Raw genomic sequence first — 13,811 nt, 5'->3', positions numbered from 1 at the left:
GCTGTTTGTTCTGTGTGTTCTGATTAAATACAGGTGTGTTTGCCCCATTTTAACGCCTGCCCTGGCCCAGGCGTTAAATTTTGACGCAAACCGGGCTGTGCGTCATTTTCTGGCTCGCCTCCCGGCCGTGCCCCATTTTTGCCCGAAAGCATAAATACGACGCACGGCCGTTTAAGTAATTTTTGGGACGGGAACGCCTACCTTGCATATCATTAACGCAGGGCGGGTTACCGCATCCAAAAAATGACGCACACAGCGGAATTTTGTCGTCCGCGGGCGTTAAATTTTAAATACGGGGCACCGTTTGCGCTGATTGTGCCTCAAAAATGTTGATGCCCAATCCGCGCAAACGGAGTATAAATATGCCCCTTGGTGTTTTGAAAGAACAAAGAGGACTAGGAACTTCCCCTTTGGAGGATGGATGTCCCACGTCGTGAAGAAGCTTGCAGAGGTGTTCCCACCCAGAAAGACCGCAAACAAGCCTTGCTAGCTGCAAGGGTCGCAGTTAGGGTTTTTGGATGCTGCTGTGGCCCAGGAGGGACCAGGATGTCGCCACTTGGATGAGGAGACAGAGGGGGCACCCAGCAAGTCAGGGAACCCTCACAGAAGCAGGCTGCACCCGCAGAAATACCGGATCAGGCACTTAGAAGAGGAGTGAACCGGAGTCCACCTGAAGTCACAAAAGGGAGTCCCACAACGCCGGAGGACAACTCAGAAGGTTGTGCACTGCAGGTTAGAGTGTCGGGACCCAGGCTTGGCTGTGCACGAAGGAAATCCTGGAAGAGTGCACAGGAGCCGGAGCAGCTGCAAATCACGCAGTACCCAGCAATGCAGTCTAGCGTGGGAGGCAAGGACTTACCTCCACCAAACTTGGACTGAAGAGTCACTGGACTGTGGGAGTCACTTGGACAGAGTTGCTGAGTTCCAGGGACCACACTCGTCGTGCTGAGAGGGGACCCAGAGGACCGGTGATGCAGTCTTTTGTTGCCTGCGGTTGCAGGGGGAACATTCCGTCGACCCACGGGAGATTTCTTCAGAGCTCCTGGTGCAAGAAGGAGGCAGGCTACCCCCAGAGCATGCACCACCAGGAAACAGGCGAGAAAGCCGGCAGGATGAAGCGATACAAGGTTGCAGTAGTCGTCTTTGCTACTTTGTTGTGGTTTTGCAGGCGTCCTGAGCAGTCAGCGATCAATCCTTTGGCAGAAGGTGAAGAGAGAGATGCAGAGGAACTCTGGTGAGCTCTTGCATTCGGTATCTGAAGAATTCCCCAAAGCAGAGACCCTAAATAGCCAGAAAAGGAGGTTTGGCTACCTAGGAAGGAGGATAGGCTAGTAACACAAGTAAGAGCCTATCAGAAGGAGTCTCTGACATCACCTGCTGGCCCTGGCCACTCAGAGCAGTCCAGTGTGCCAGCACACCTCTGAATCCAAGATGGCAGAGGTCTGGGGCACGCTGGAGGAGCTCTGTGCACCTCCCCTGGGAGGTGCAGGTCAGGGGAGTGGTCACTCCCCTTTCCTTTGTCCAGTTTCGCGCCAGAGCAGTGCTGGGGGATCCCTGAACCGGTGTAGACTGGCTTATGCAGAGATGGGCACCATCTGTGCCCATCAAAGCATTTCCAGAGGCTGGGGGAGGCTACTCCTCCCCAGCCCTGACACCTTTTTCCAAAGGGAGAGGGTGTAACGCCCTCTCTCTGAGGAAGTCCTTTGTTCTGCCTTCTTGGGCCGGGCCTGGCTGGACCCCAGGAGGGCAGAAACCTGTCTGAGGGGTTGGCAGCAGCAGCAGCTGCAGTGAAATCCCGGGAAAGCCAGTTTGGCAGTGCCCGGGTCTGTGCTAGAGACTCGGGGAATCATGGGGGTGACAATTCCATGATCTTAGACATGTTACATGGCCATGTTCGGAGTTACCATTGTGACGCTATACATAGGTAGTGACCTATGTATAGTGCACGCGTGAAATGGTGTCCCCGCACTCACAAAGTCCGGGGAATTTGCCCTGAACGATGTGGGGGCACCTTGGCTAGTGCCAGGGTGCCCACACACTAAGGGGCATATTTATACTCCTTTTGCGCCGAATGTGCGTCAAACATTTTGACACACAATCAGTGCAAACATTGCCCCATATTTAAACCCTGACGCCAGAGGCTGCGCACAAGAAAAATCTGCAGTGTGCGTCATTTTCTGGAAGCGGCAACCCGCCCTACGTTAATGATATGCAGGGTAGGCGTTCCCGTCCAAAAAACGACGCACACACCCGTGCACTGTATTTATGCTTCCGGGCAAAAAGGACTCTCGGCCGGTAGGCGGAGCAAAAAAATGACGCAAACCCCGATGTGCGTTAAAATGGGGCAAACACACCTGTATTTAATCAGAACACACAGAACAAACAACAGAGCAGCAGAGCAGCAGAGCAGCAACAGGGAGACATAGAGGTGATTTTTATTCAGCGTGCACGTAGACGCAGAGCCCTGCAGCAACAACAGCATCTACAACAACAACAGCAGGGACCCCAAAGGCAGCGCAGAAGGCAGGAGAGGATATTCCACCCAAGAACAACCCTGCATGGCCTCAGGGAACACGACATCATACAGAGGTACCGGTTGAACTGGCAGGCCATTCAGCAGCTGCTGAGAAATATTGAACAGCAGTTGGCCCCCACTTTGGTGACACCCCACACCATACCAACAGAAACAAAGCTGGTTGCCGTACTTCACCTGCTGGCAAGTGGCTCGTTTCAGACAACTGGTGCCCTGGTTGGTGGAAAATCACAACCATCATTCTCTGCATTCCTGCCAAAAGTACTGAATGCCATCATTCGCCTGACACCCCGCCACATCTGCTTCCCTAACACACTGCAGAAGCAGCAGGAAACTAAACAGGGGTTCTACGCCATCAGTGGCTTCCCACACGTCCTTGGTGCAATCGACTGCACACATGTACGCCTTGTGCCACCTGCTGCAACTGAACACCTCTACCGCAACAGGAATCACACACATTCCATCAACGTGCAGGCCATAGTCGATCACCAAGGATTGATCACCAACAACGTGGCTAAATATCCTGGGAGTGTACATGACTCCTTCATCTTCCGTCACTGCACCATCAACCAACACTTCCAGGATGGACGGTATGGCAATGGACTACTTGTTGGTAAGTACAAAAATCAAACTTATATACACACTGCACAGCAACCCTCTAGGACAAACAACACCTACACCACAATAGCAACACCTAGCCAGGAACACACTGAGGTCCTCACATCACTAGCCATGTTTCTGAAGTCACCATTGAACCTGTCACACATTGGAATTTACTCCACAGCTTAATGTGAAGACATTAATGAGTGTGGTTGCCTAAATGTCACCTTGCAAATTGGAAGCGTCACAATAACCTGGACATTAACACATTGCATAAGTCTTAAGGTATGGGATGTCCAGGGTACTTTCATATGAACGTGTTAACTACACTTTCATGTTTTAACTCTGCATGGAACTATCATCTCACCCCCAGTGAAGACACACGGACACATGTATCACAAGTCACAATGCAAGGGAGGGCACACTGTTCTGAAAATCCAAATACATACTGCTGACAAACGGTTAGCTAACAAACACTTGCTCAGCCAAGGAAAAAACTCCTACAAGTATAGGTTGTCACATTAGTACACAAAAGAGTCACAGACAACACAAGACAACTACTGCCATCAAAGGTCTGTACAAGAGTGCCTCCTACATCTAATTGATCCCATTCTGTGTTTCTCTTTCAGCTGATCAGGGGTATGGCATCCAGCCTTGGCTAATGACACCATTTGGGAACCCGACTACTGCTGCAGAGCGGGCATACAACGACGCCCATAAGAGGACACGCAGCATTGTTGAGCGGACCTTTGGGATCCTAAAGTCAAGGTTCGGCTGCCTTGACATCACTGGCGGTAGCCTACTATATTCCCCAGAGATGGTCTGTAGGATCATACTCACTTGTGCCATGTTGCACAATATTTGTGTAAAAAGGAACATTCCCCTCCTTGAACCAGACCCAGACATGCCTGAAGACGACGAAGAGGAGGATGCTGGCCTGCAACAGGAGGGGGAACAACCAAACACGGCTGCTGGAGTGCGTAGGCGCCAACAGCTTGTAAATAATTTATTTTCATAATTTCTTATATCAACACTTATTGCACAATTGTAAATAAACACAGATAACAAACACCACATCATGCTTTGGCCTATTCATTTCTGCCCACCTTTAGTTTGAATTTGCTGAAGAATAATGTTGTCTCATTGTGCAATAATGACATAACACTGATCACACAAAAAATATACACCACAAATGCCTGCACAGAGGCTATGATGTTTCATGATACATTACCATCCACAGAGGCCAACAGGAGTACAAATGTGGCAATGACACATGCCTGATCCAGACACCTGAGACAGTCTCTCACTCAGCACAAAAATGTAGCTCATTTGAAAGTCTCATTACACGTGTTCAGTGACAGGGTGGGACCATCCATGTGTACGTGACCATGTCCTCAATGGCTTGTATCAATTTTTGATATAAACAATACTCAATTGGAACAAGATTAGCTGCCACTAACTCATGAGGAGACGTTGAAGTTACAGTGACAACATACACCCAGACAGTTGATAGTGGATCCACATTCGCCCACACATATAAACATATGTCATCTAATCAACCAAGGCCCATATTTATACTTTTTGACGCTAAACTGCGCTAACGCAGTTTAGCGTCAAAAAGTTTTGCGCCGTCTAACGCCATTCTGAAGCGCCATGCGGGCGCCGTATTTATGGAATGGCGTTAGACGGCGCAATCAGACCGGCGCTGCCTGGTTTGCGTGGGAAAAAACCACGTAGACCAGACAGCGCCGGCGTAGGGGGAAAATGGCGCATGGGCGTCTTAAAATGGGGCAAGTCAGGTTACGTCGAAAAAATCGTCTTAACCCGACTTGCGCCATTTATTTTCGACGCCCATCCCCCATCAACATGACTCCTATCATTGTAAAGATAGGAGTCATGCCCCCTTGCCCAATGGCCATGCCCAGGGGACTTCTGTCCCCTGGGCATGGTCATTGGGCATAGTGGCATGTAGGGGGGCACAAATCAGGCCCCCCTATGCCACCAAAAAAATATATAAAAAAAAAAAAATTATACTTACCTGAACTTACCTGAATGTCCCTGGGGTGGGTCCCTCCATCCTTGGGGGTCCTCCTGGGGTGGGCAAGGGTGGCAGGGGGGGTCCCTGGGGGCATGGGAGGGCACCTGTGGGCTCATTTTGAGCCCACAGGCCCCTTAACGCCTGCCCTGAGCAGGCGTTAAAAAGTGGCGCAAATGCGCCGTTTTTAGCCACGCCAACTCCCGGGCGTCTCTTTTGCCCGGGAGTATAAATACCACGTAAAGGCCTGGGAGTCATTTTTTAGACGGGAACGCCTCCCTTGCATATCATTAACGCAAGGAAGGGGTTCACGCTAAAAAATGACGCACATTCCGGGAACTTTGGCGCTATTCGCCTCTAACGCCATAGTATAAATATGGCGTTAGTTGGCGTTAGTTTTGCGTCGAAATTGCGTCAAAAAAAACGACGCAATTTCGGCGCAAACGGAGTATAAATATGGCCCCAAATATTTGCAAGCAGCCGATCACAGTAGTGTCCCAGTTCGAACCTAGCAGGAAGAATGTAACATGCCACTAAACCCGGTAATGCATAAAGGGCCACATACATCAACAACCTATTTGTCATCAGCACATGAGGAACGCCGAGATTTAGCAAACATAGTCAGTGCAAAATGGTATGTCAGATTGCTCCAAATAATCAATAGGGCAAACGTCAAATGGGCTAATGGATGATTGAATGGCTAACAGTGATTCATACCCTATGGCCTTCCATTAGCCTGCTGCTGCAGGTTTAGCATAACAGAATAAATGAAAGCCATGGATAAATTAGCAAATCTGGAAGGGCAAACCCTAGGGTGCTGGGGGCCTAAGTCCACCTCTACCGCCCCCCAAATATACAAGAATTATGTACATGTGAAGTAAACACATGCATAAGGCGCATGTGTGGCCTACATGTCAAACGTCAAACACAAATCAGATACACAAAATCATTATTAGGACATGGTTAGCCCCATAAAAAGTGTAAGTGACTATTGCACTCCCTGTTTGGACTATAGATAAATGCATTACCGTGATAAATGTGGACACATTTTTGAGAAAGAATACATCCTGGTATCCCATTCATCATTTCAAAATAGCCATCAGCAATTACCCAAAATATGTGTACAAATATGGTTAATAAACATTTTGAGCAATCATAAATATTACAGTGTGAATGCCTTCTATACATCCAATAAGGGACATGTGTCATAGCTAACCACAAATTTGTATCACATAGCACCGTTTGGTCATGACAAAGTTCCTTTCACAACTTGAAAAACTGAAGACATTTTTGTCAAAATGCGTCATATTTCCACGCATACAGCATGGGCGTCATAATTTTTTGACGTACAGGAGTGCACAGAATGCAGAGTCAAAAAATATTATATGAAAAATAATAAAATAATAAGCTACATTACATGTCCACCATATTGTCTATGAAGCGTCATATTTCCACGCATACAGCATGGGCGTCATAATTTTTTGACGTACAGGAGTGCACAGAATGCAGAGTCAAAAAATATTATATGAAAAATAATAAAATAATAAGCTACATTACATGTCCACCATATTGTCTATGAAGCGTCATATTTCCACGCATACAGCATGGGCGTCATAATTTTTTGACGTACAGGAGTGCACAGAATGCAGAGTAAAAAAATATTATATGAAAAATAATAAAATAATAAGCTACATTACATGTCCACCATATTGTCTATGAAGCGTCATATTTCCACGCATACAGCATGGGCGTCATAATTTTTTGACGTACAGGAGTGCACAGAATGCAGAGTCAAATATAATTTTCATATTTGGTTCTCATATTTGCCAGCAAATTACAATTCTACTCTAGAACTGTAAACTCAGCCTCACACAAATGTAAGGGAACAATGAAGAAATTAGTTTTGACTCTGCATTATGTGCAATGTTATGCGTCAAAAAATATGACGCACAATCTGTATGCATGAAAATATGACGCATAACGGAAAAATAAAAACGGCGGCCATTTTATGCAGGAATTGATGTAATAGGAAATCCTGTTTACATAATCTGTACTGTGAGTTTACTTTCACTTTCACTTTGCAGTCTTAGATTCTTCTAGACTGTGTGGCTGTGTGAAAAGTGTTGTCCTGTGTTTTACTGCTTTTGTGTCCTGTGTACCTTGTATATTGTGCTTTTGTGATCATAGTCTTGTTGTCTAATATTGTCTTATTCTGTTTTGTATACTTTTGTCAAATCCTGTGTTTGTTTGTTTTGTCTGTGGAGGTCTGTTCTGGGTAGTTTAAATTTGGGGTTAGTTGGGCTATTTTTCTTAAGTTTTCTTTTTCCTTCACTACTCTACCTTTCCCCATTTCCCACTTTTACTTTTTTGTCTAATTTTTCACCTTTTAATTTGTAAATATGTCAGGTAGGCCTCGGCTTGCCAGGATGGGTGAGGAGGAATTGGGGGATTCATTTGGCTTGTTTGCCATTTCCTCCCACTCATGCTGGAGGCTGGGGGCCGTGTGATACAGGGGTATCACACGGAGGCACGTAAAGTCCGGTGGGGGAAGGTGCGGCATCACCTGGTCCGGGTCTACGGTAGCATTAGGAATGAGCATCAACTCAAGCACCACTGGGCTAATCTGATATTCAGGGAGCAGGATCTGCTGGACCACCTGGGAATCAGGATTGGTGGCCATGTTGGTGAGTACAAATCAATTACATGTGAATAATTGAAAGCTCTGTGGGGACATGTGATGATTGTTACCCAATCTGCTAGATAAGTAGCTGACTGTGTGTAATGCTAGGGAAACCTAATGTGTATTTGTTGCACAATGTGTAGGAAGACCAATGCTAGCAGTCAGATGGCTCATGTTTTCAACACATACCGGATGCCTGTAGCTGTATGTAATGTAGTGTTGCCTTTGTGTCAGACAAGCAACACGTTAATGCCTCTATTTGAACTCTACAGGTCATAATTGCCAGTGAAAAAGTGATGTTGAAACATCATACCTACATATGTAGACGCCATAGCTAGACAGAAAATTGTAAACCCATGATGATGCTATAAATGTGTGGTGCCTTCACGTCACATGAAGTTAGCTATGTTGTCCACACATATGTCATATGTGTGTCTGGTTGGTGTGTGTTGAAAATGTCCACATAGCCTGTTTGAGTTTGAGGGGTCATGCAGTCCTCAAGTAACCAGCTTTTGGATGTCTCTCTGGGATGCACATGATGAGATGAATGCAACCCAATATTGTTGGGGCATACTAATGGAGGTGTATCTTTGACACCACATGACTGTCCTGGCCACTGCATGTGTGTAGTAGGGTGTGTAACTGTAGCAGGAGACTCATCCAATGTAAATGTTGCTTAAAAATTCATCCATGCAGTATGAGCATGTGTGAAAGTGTATCATTACGCATGTCATATTCACACAGTGTCATAGTAACTGCAATTATTTGTCAGTGCACGGAGTCTGAGTATATTCTTCCTTTCATGCTTTACAGGTGGACCTGCACCGTACACCGTTGGAGAGGTGGCACATTTTGAGGACCCCGATACCTACAGTGAGTGTGGCCTGAGTGCTATTTTTATTGTTTGCTAGTGATGCATGATGGACTACTGTGTGTTCAACAGAATTCAAGATTTGATGCGCTGCCCGTTCATTGGCATTGTTGCTTTAGTGGGATTTCAAATATCACTTCTGTTTCTGTAAACCAATACTTAGCCATCTCTCAGATTTAGGGGCTGTAGGTCATTCCAGTCGGCCCGCTATGGGGAGTGGGATGAGTCATGTGGAACACACTGGTTAATGTAAGAGTTGCTCTGGGACTTGGCTTGGACTGAGTCTGCATATCAGACTGACATTCTCCCAGATAGCTTTGGCAAAAGGCTTGTATAAAATATGCAGCTTCCTAGTTGAGGATGGACTGTGTACACTGTAGGTTGGATCTTCCGGGGGCATGTACTTCCACAAGTTGAACTAGAAGTGTGTGTGACTAGAGTGCAATGGCCTAGGTGTTCAGTCGACTCATGATCATGGGTGTTCTTGCTCCTCTGTGTGTGTGGTAAAACATGCCTCACTGGTAGTATGTGATGGTGGCCTGAGTCAGAGCATTTTGACATGTGTGGACCTTGGATAGGACAATGTTTGGCTGACTCCAAAGTGTTGCTAGCCCTTCATTGGTGTTGTGTGTGGAGCCAAATACTTGTTGACCTTTCTATACACTCCTGGGTGTGCATTGAATCTGGGATTGTTGGTTGTTCTTCCCACCCCACCCTCAAAGAGTGCCATGTGATTGGGAATAGGGTACCTAGGACTGTAGCAACCAGTATGTTACACATACTTGTGACCTTTTGCAACTTTGTTTAGAACCTAGGGGCATATTTATACTCTGTTTGCGCCGGAATTGCGTCGTTTTTTTTGACGCAATTCCGACGCAAAACTAACTCCATATTTATACTTTGGCGTTAGACCCGTCTAGCGCCAAAGATCTTGGAGTTTGCGTCATTTTTTAGCGTGGACACCTACCTTGCGTTAATGATATGCAAGGTAGGCGTTCCCGTCTAAAAAATTACTCCGAGGCATGTGCGCCGTATTTACACTCCCGGGCAAAAATGACGCCCGGGAGTGGGCGGTTCAAAAAAAATGACGTCCAGCCATTTTAGCGTAATTTTTTAACGCCTGGTCAGGGCAGGCGTTAAGGTACCTGTGGGCTCGGAAGGAGCCCAGAGGTGCCCTCCCATGCCCCCAGGGACACCCCCTGCCACCTTTGCCCACCCCAGGAGGACACCCAAGGATGGAGGGACCCATCCCAGGGAACTTAAGGTAAGTTCAGGTAAGTATTTTTTTTAAAAACAATTTGTGGCATAGGGGGCCTGATTTGTGCCCCCCTACATGCCACTATGTCCAATGACCATGCCCAGGGGACATAAGTCCCCTGGGCATGGCCATTGGGCAAGGGGGCATGACTCCTGTCTTTGCTAAGACAGGAGTCATTTCAATGGGGGTTGGGAGTCAAAAATATTGGCGCTAATCGGGTTGAGGCGAAAATTTTGCCTCAGCCTGACTTGCCCCATTTTTTGGCGCCCAAGCTCCATTTTCCCCTACGCCGGCGCTGCCTGGTGTAAGTCATTTTTTTTTTACGCACACCAGGCAGCTCCGCCGGCTAACGTCATTCCATAAATAAGGCGCCCGCATGGTGCTTTGGAATGGCGTTAGCCGGCGTTAAATTTTTTGACGCACAACTGCGTTGGCGCAGTTGTGCGCCAAAAAGTATAAATATGGCCCCTAGTGTACACATTCGGTTATGGCCCATGGGTTCAATATTTGCAAACAACAATTTACAAATGGCATTGAGTAAGGGTTGTGATAGTTATCACATAGAGTGACATATGTAGTGAAGTTGGTATGCGGAAGAGGTTCAGCCATAATGTCAGCTGCATTAGGCATTATTTGGATGAGAAGTTTAGGCTGATGTCACCCATCATGTAGAGACATGGATATGCTAGGTGTGAGATGGCCTTATGTATACAGGCTTCACATGTACTTCCTCTGAGACTTTCAATGAACTATGTTGTGACAATTGCTGCAACAAATACAGTACAAGTAATGTGCAAATGACCCATTGTGCTATTCCACCCAATGCATTTCCCATGGTAAATATTTGCCATATCTCTTCACAGCTGCAAACATGAGTGCCGCAGATAGACACCAGTTTGAGATGCGTGCCATTCGATACCGGCACATCCTGCAGGTGCAGTCGGGGTACAGGAGGATGGCCCGCAAATACCAAGCAGATCGGGCCTCCGGGGCATGGTGGGCCTCACCACAGGGTGGCCCTACATTGCCCTCAACAGCCACCACCACCACATCCACCAGGTCTCCCCGAGTGGCCCCAGCAACGGCGGGGACAGTTGACCCTGCCTCGTCATCAAGACCTGGACCCAGCCATTTTCAACACCCAGGACAGTCCAGTGGGCATTCAACTACTGGCACAAGGTCCACCTCGGCCAGCACACAGACTGCAGCACCCCCTCCTGTGGACCCAGCCGCATTCCTGGCATTAAGCCGTAAACTGGACAAAGTTTTTACAAAGGTGGACAAGCTAAGCCAGGATGTGGCATATATCAAGAAAAGGGTTCGGTCCATCAGGCGGACCCTACGGAGGGCCAACCTCTAGGACTTTTGCCATGTTTTACTTTTACCCCTCCCCTCTCTCCTCTTTCCTATTTTGTACTGATAGTTGGGTTTTGGGGATTAGTATTAGGTTAGTATAGGTTGTTAGCTTAGTTAGTGTTAGGGAAGAGGGTGGGGGGTCCTTATTCTTTCTATTTTTCTTTTGTGTGGGTGGGTGGGTGGCGATCAATGTTGGGATTCCTGTTTGTTTAAAAAAAAAAAAAAAAAAGTTTTTTTAAAAATAAAAAAATAAAAAATAAAAAATACAAAAAAAATATGATTGTTTAGGATAGTATAGTATGTGTGTAGGTTAGCATGTGTCCTGTCTCATAATGGTGGGTGGGGGCTTGATGTTTAGATCGTTTCGTTATATGTGTAGAGTAAGTTTAGCTTAGGTTAGTTAGGGACAGTTGTGGGTTAGTAGTAGTCAGGTTAGATTAGTGTAGGTATTACTTTTCCCTTAGTTGCCTCTTGTGTGAATAAATAGTAATAAATATATAGTTAACCCTTTGCATGATGCGTTAGGTGCTACTTTATCATGGCCTTGACATCAGTGTAGGTGAATGTTTTTCTATGACATTAGTGTCCTATGCTACCCACCACAGAAAAATGAGGTTTAACATGCAAGCTACCCGTGTGCTAACTTGGTAAGTATCCACCATTTGGGAGACCCACCATTGGTAGTTTGCATCGATCACCAAGGTTTTGTGTTGATGAGTAGGTATTCTACTTCACAAAGTGTGCTTCCAGACTTGTTATTGTGGGTAATTTAATAGGTCGGACTGCAGTGTGATATTGAGAGAGATCTTTGAAGATGAGGTATTGTTAACACTCTTGTCTTGTTGCCTTCATTGCTGACCTAGATCATGTGTGTAATAATTCAGCATGACTTTCCTTCATGGAAGTATACTCAGAAAGGGTGATTGATGCAGTGTTTTCTTTTTTTGTTTGCTTAGATTTTGCTGCATAATTTCATGTTTTAGTATTGCATGGTGCCTACATTTCTCAGCCACCATTAGTTGACTAGAATTGCTATAGATGGAGCATTATTCTGTCCAACACAGCATGATTGTGTGTGGATTGTCCCTTCATCAGTTATTCTCCTCAGGATGGTAAGGCTATGATGCAATCCTGGCCACTGCACAGATGTATCAGACTACATGATGTCAGGACAGTTGTATTGACAAGCTACATGGTTGCCACACAGGCACTTTAGAGTTATGTACTGCACAGTTGATGTGTGAAATAACACAGAGACATATTAGGTGTGCAAGTGCTATTTATTGATAGGTGCTGTAGTGCAAAATGTCCATTGTCCATGTTTGCTGAGTCCGTTCTGGTGCATTCTTACATGATGATCCTACAGAAGGGGTGTGGATGATGCTCCTGACATGCTGGGGTGATGTCACAGACAGTGCAGAGGGACAGGAATTGGCAAATAGTAGGAGAGAGACATTCACTGGCAATGGTGACAAGTCATACAGTGGATTGCAGAACAGTCATTGAGTGCAGTTGTAGTGAGACTGGCATTTGACAAAACGTAGGACCTTGGTCAAAGTAGGCCATGGTGCAAGGACTAGTGCTTCCGGGTACTCTTCCGTGAGAATGCGATCTGTTCCATGTCTTCTTCTTCTGATGTGTGTGGTGCCTGGTTTGTCCTTGTTGTTGTTGGTTGTGAAGGGGCAACACACACCTCAGTGTTAGAAGACGTGGAGGCAGACATCCCGGGGGCTGCTCCCTGTGAAGTTCTTAAGGGCAGTACTGCTGCAAGGAGGGCCTGCTGGTTTTTGAGAATAGCAGCCACATCACGATGGTAGGCAGCCAGGTCGGCACTGAGGGGTTCAAAGTTGCATTTGTGCACACGTTGACTGGATTGCAGTTGTAGGTGTTGTGTCAACTGGATGACAGCTGTGCTGATTTCCTTCTGTGTTTTAGCAAGTTCTTGCAAGAGAGATGTTAGGGCTTGCATTGCAGCTGCCTGATCTGCAAATGACGTCATGCACGAACGTACCCCCTCAAGGCTGGCTGCCATGTTTTGCATCCCCACCCGCACCTCCTTGGCCAGCTCCCGCTGTACACCAACTACAGTTCTTTCAAAGCTGGTGCCAGTGTCGTCAGAGTCCTCAGCTGTGTAGGAGCTGGCAGGTCTTACAATTGGGGTTGTGGGTGGCTCTTCTGTGATGGCTGCTTGTTCTCTGCTCCTCCTTGTGACTGAAGGTGGGGTCTGGAGGGTTTCAAGGACCTTTTGGATGGTCTCCTGGGAAATGTTTATGGGCTCGTCATCCATGTCATCAGGGAAATCAGGGACAGGCATATCGGCAGGAGATCCATGTTCCTCTGCAATGAAACAGGGTACAATTAGTGTGTCTGTGTTGTGACAATTTTGCCGTAACATGCAAGCCTTTTGCTGAGTTTACTTTGTGCTCTGGTTTGGTATTGGTATCTGCTGTCCTTCATATGAGCATTGTTATAGGCCTA

The sequence above is a fragment of the Pleurodeles waltl genome, chromosome 1_1 (genome assembly GCF_031143425.1).
Source record: "Pleurodeles waltl isolate 20211129_DDA chromosome 1_1, aPleWal1.hap1.20221129, whole genome shotgun sequence".
Taxonomy (NCBI): domain Eukaryota; kingdom Metazoa; phylum Chordata; class Amphibia; order Caudata; family Salamandridae; genus Pleurodeles; species Pleurodeles waltl.
Note: the sequence above shows the minus strand (reverse complement) of the source record.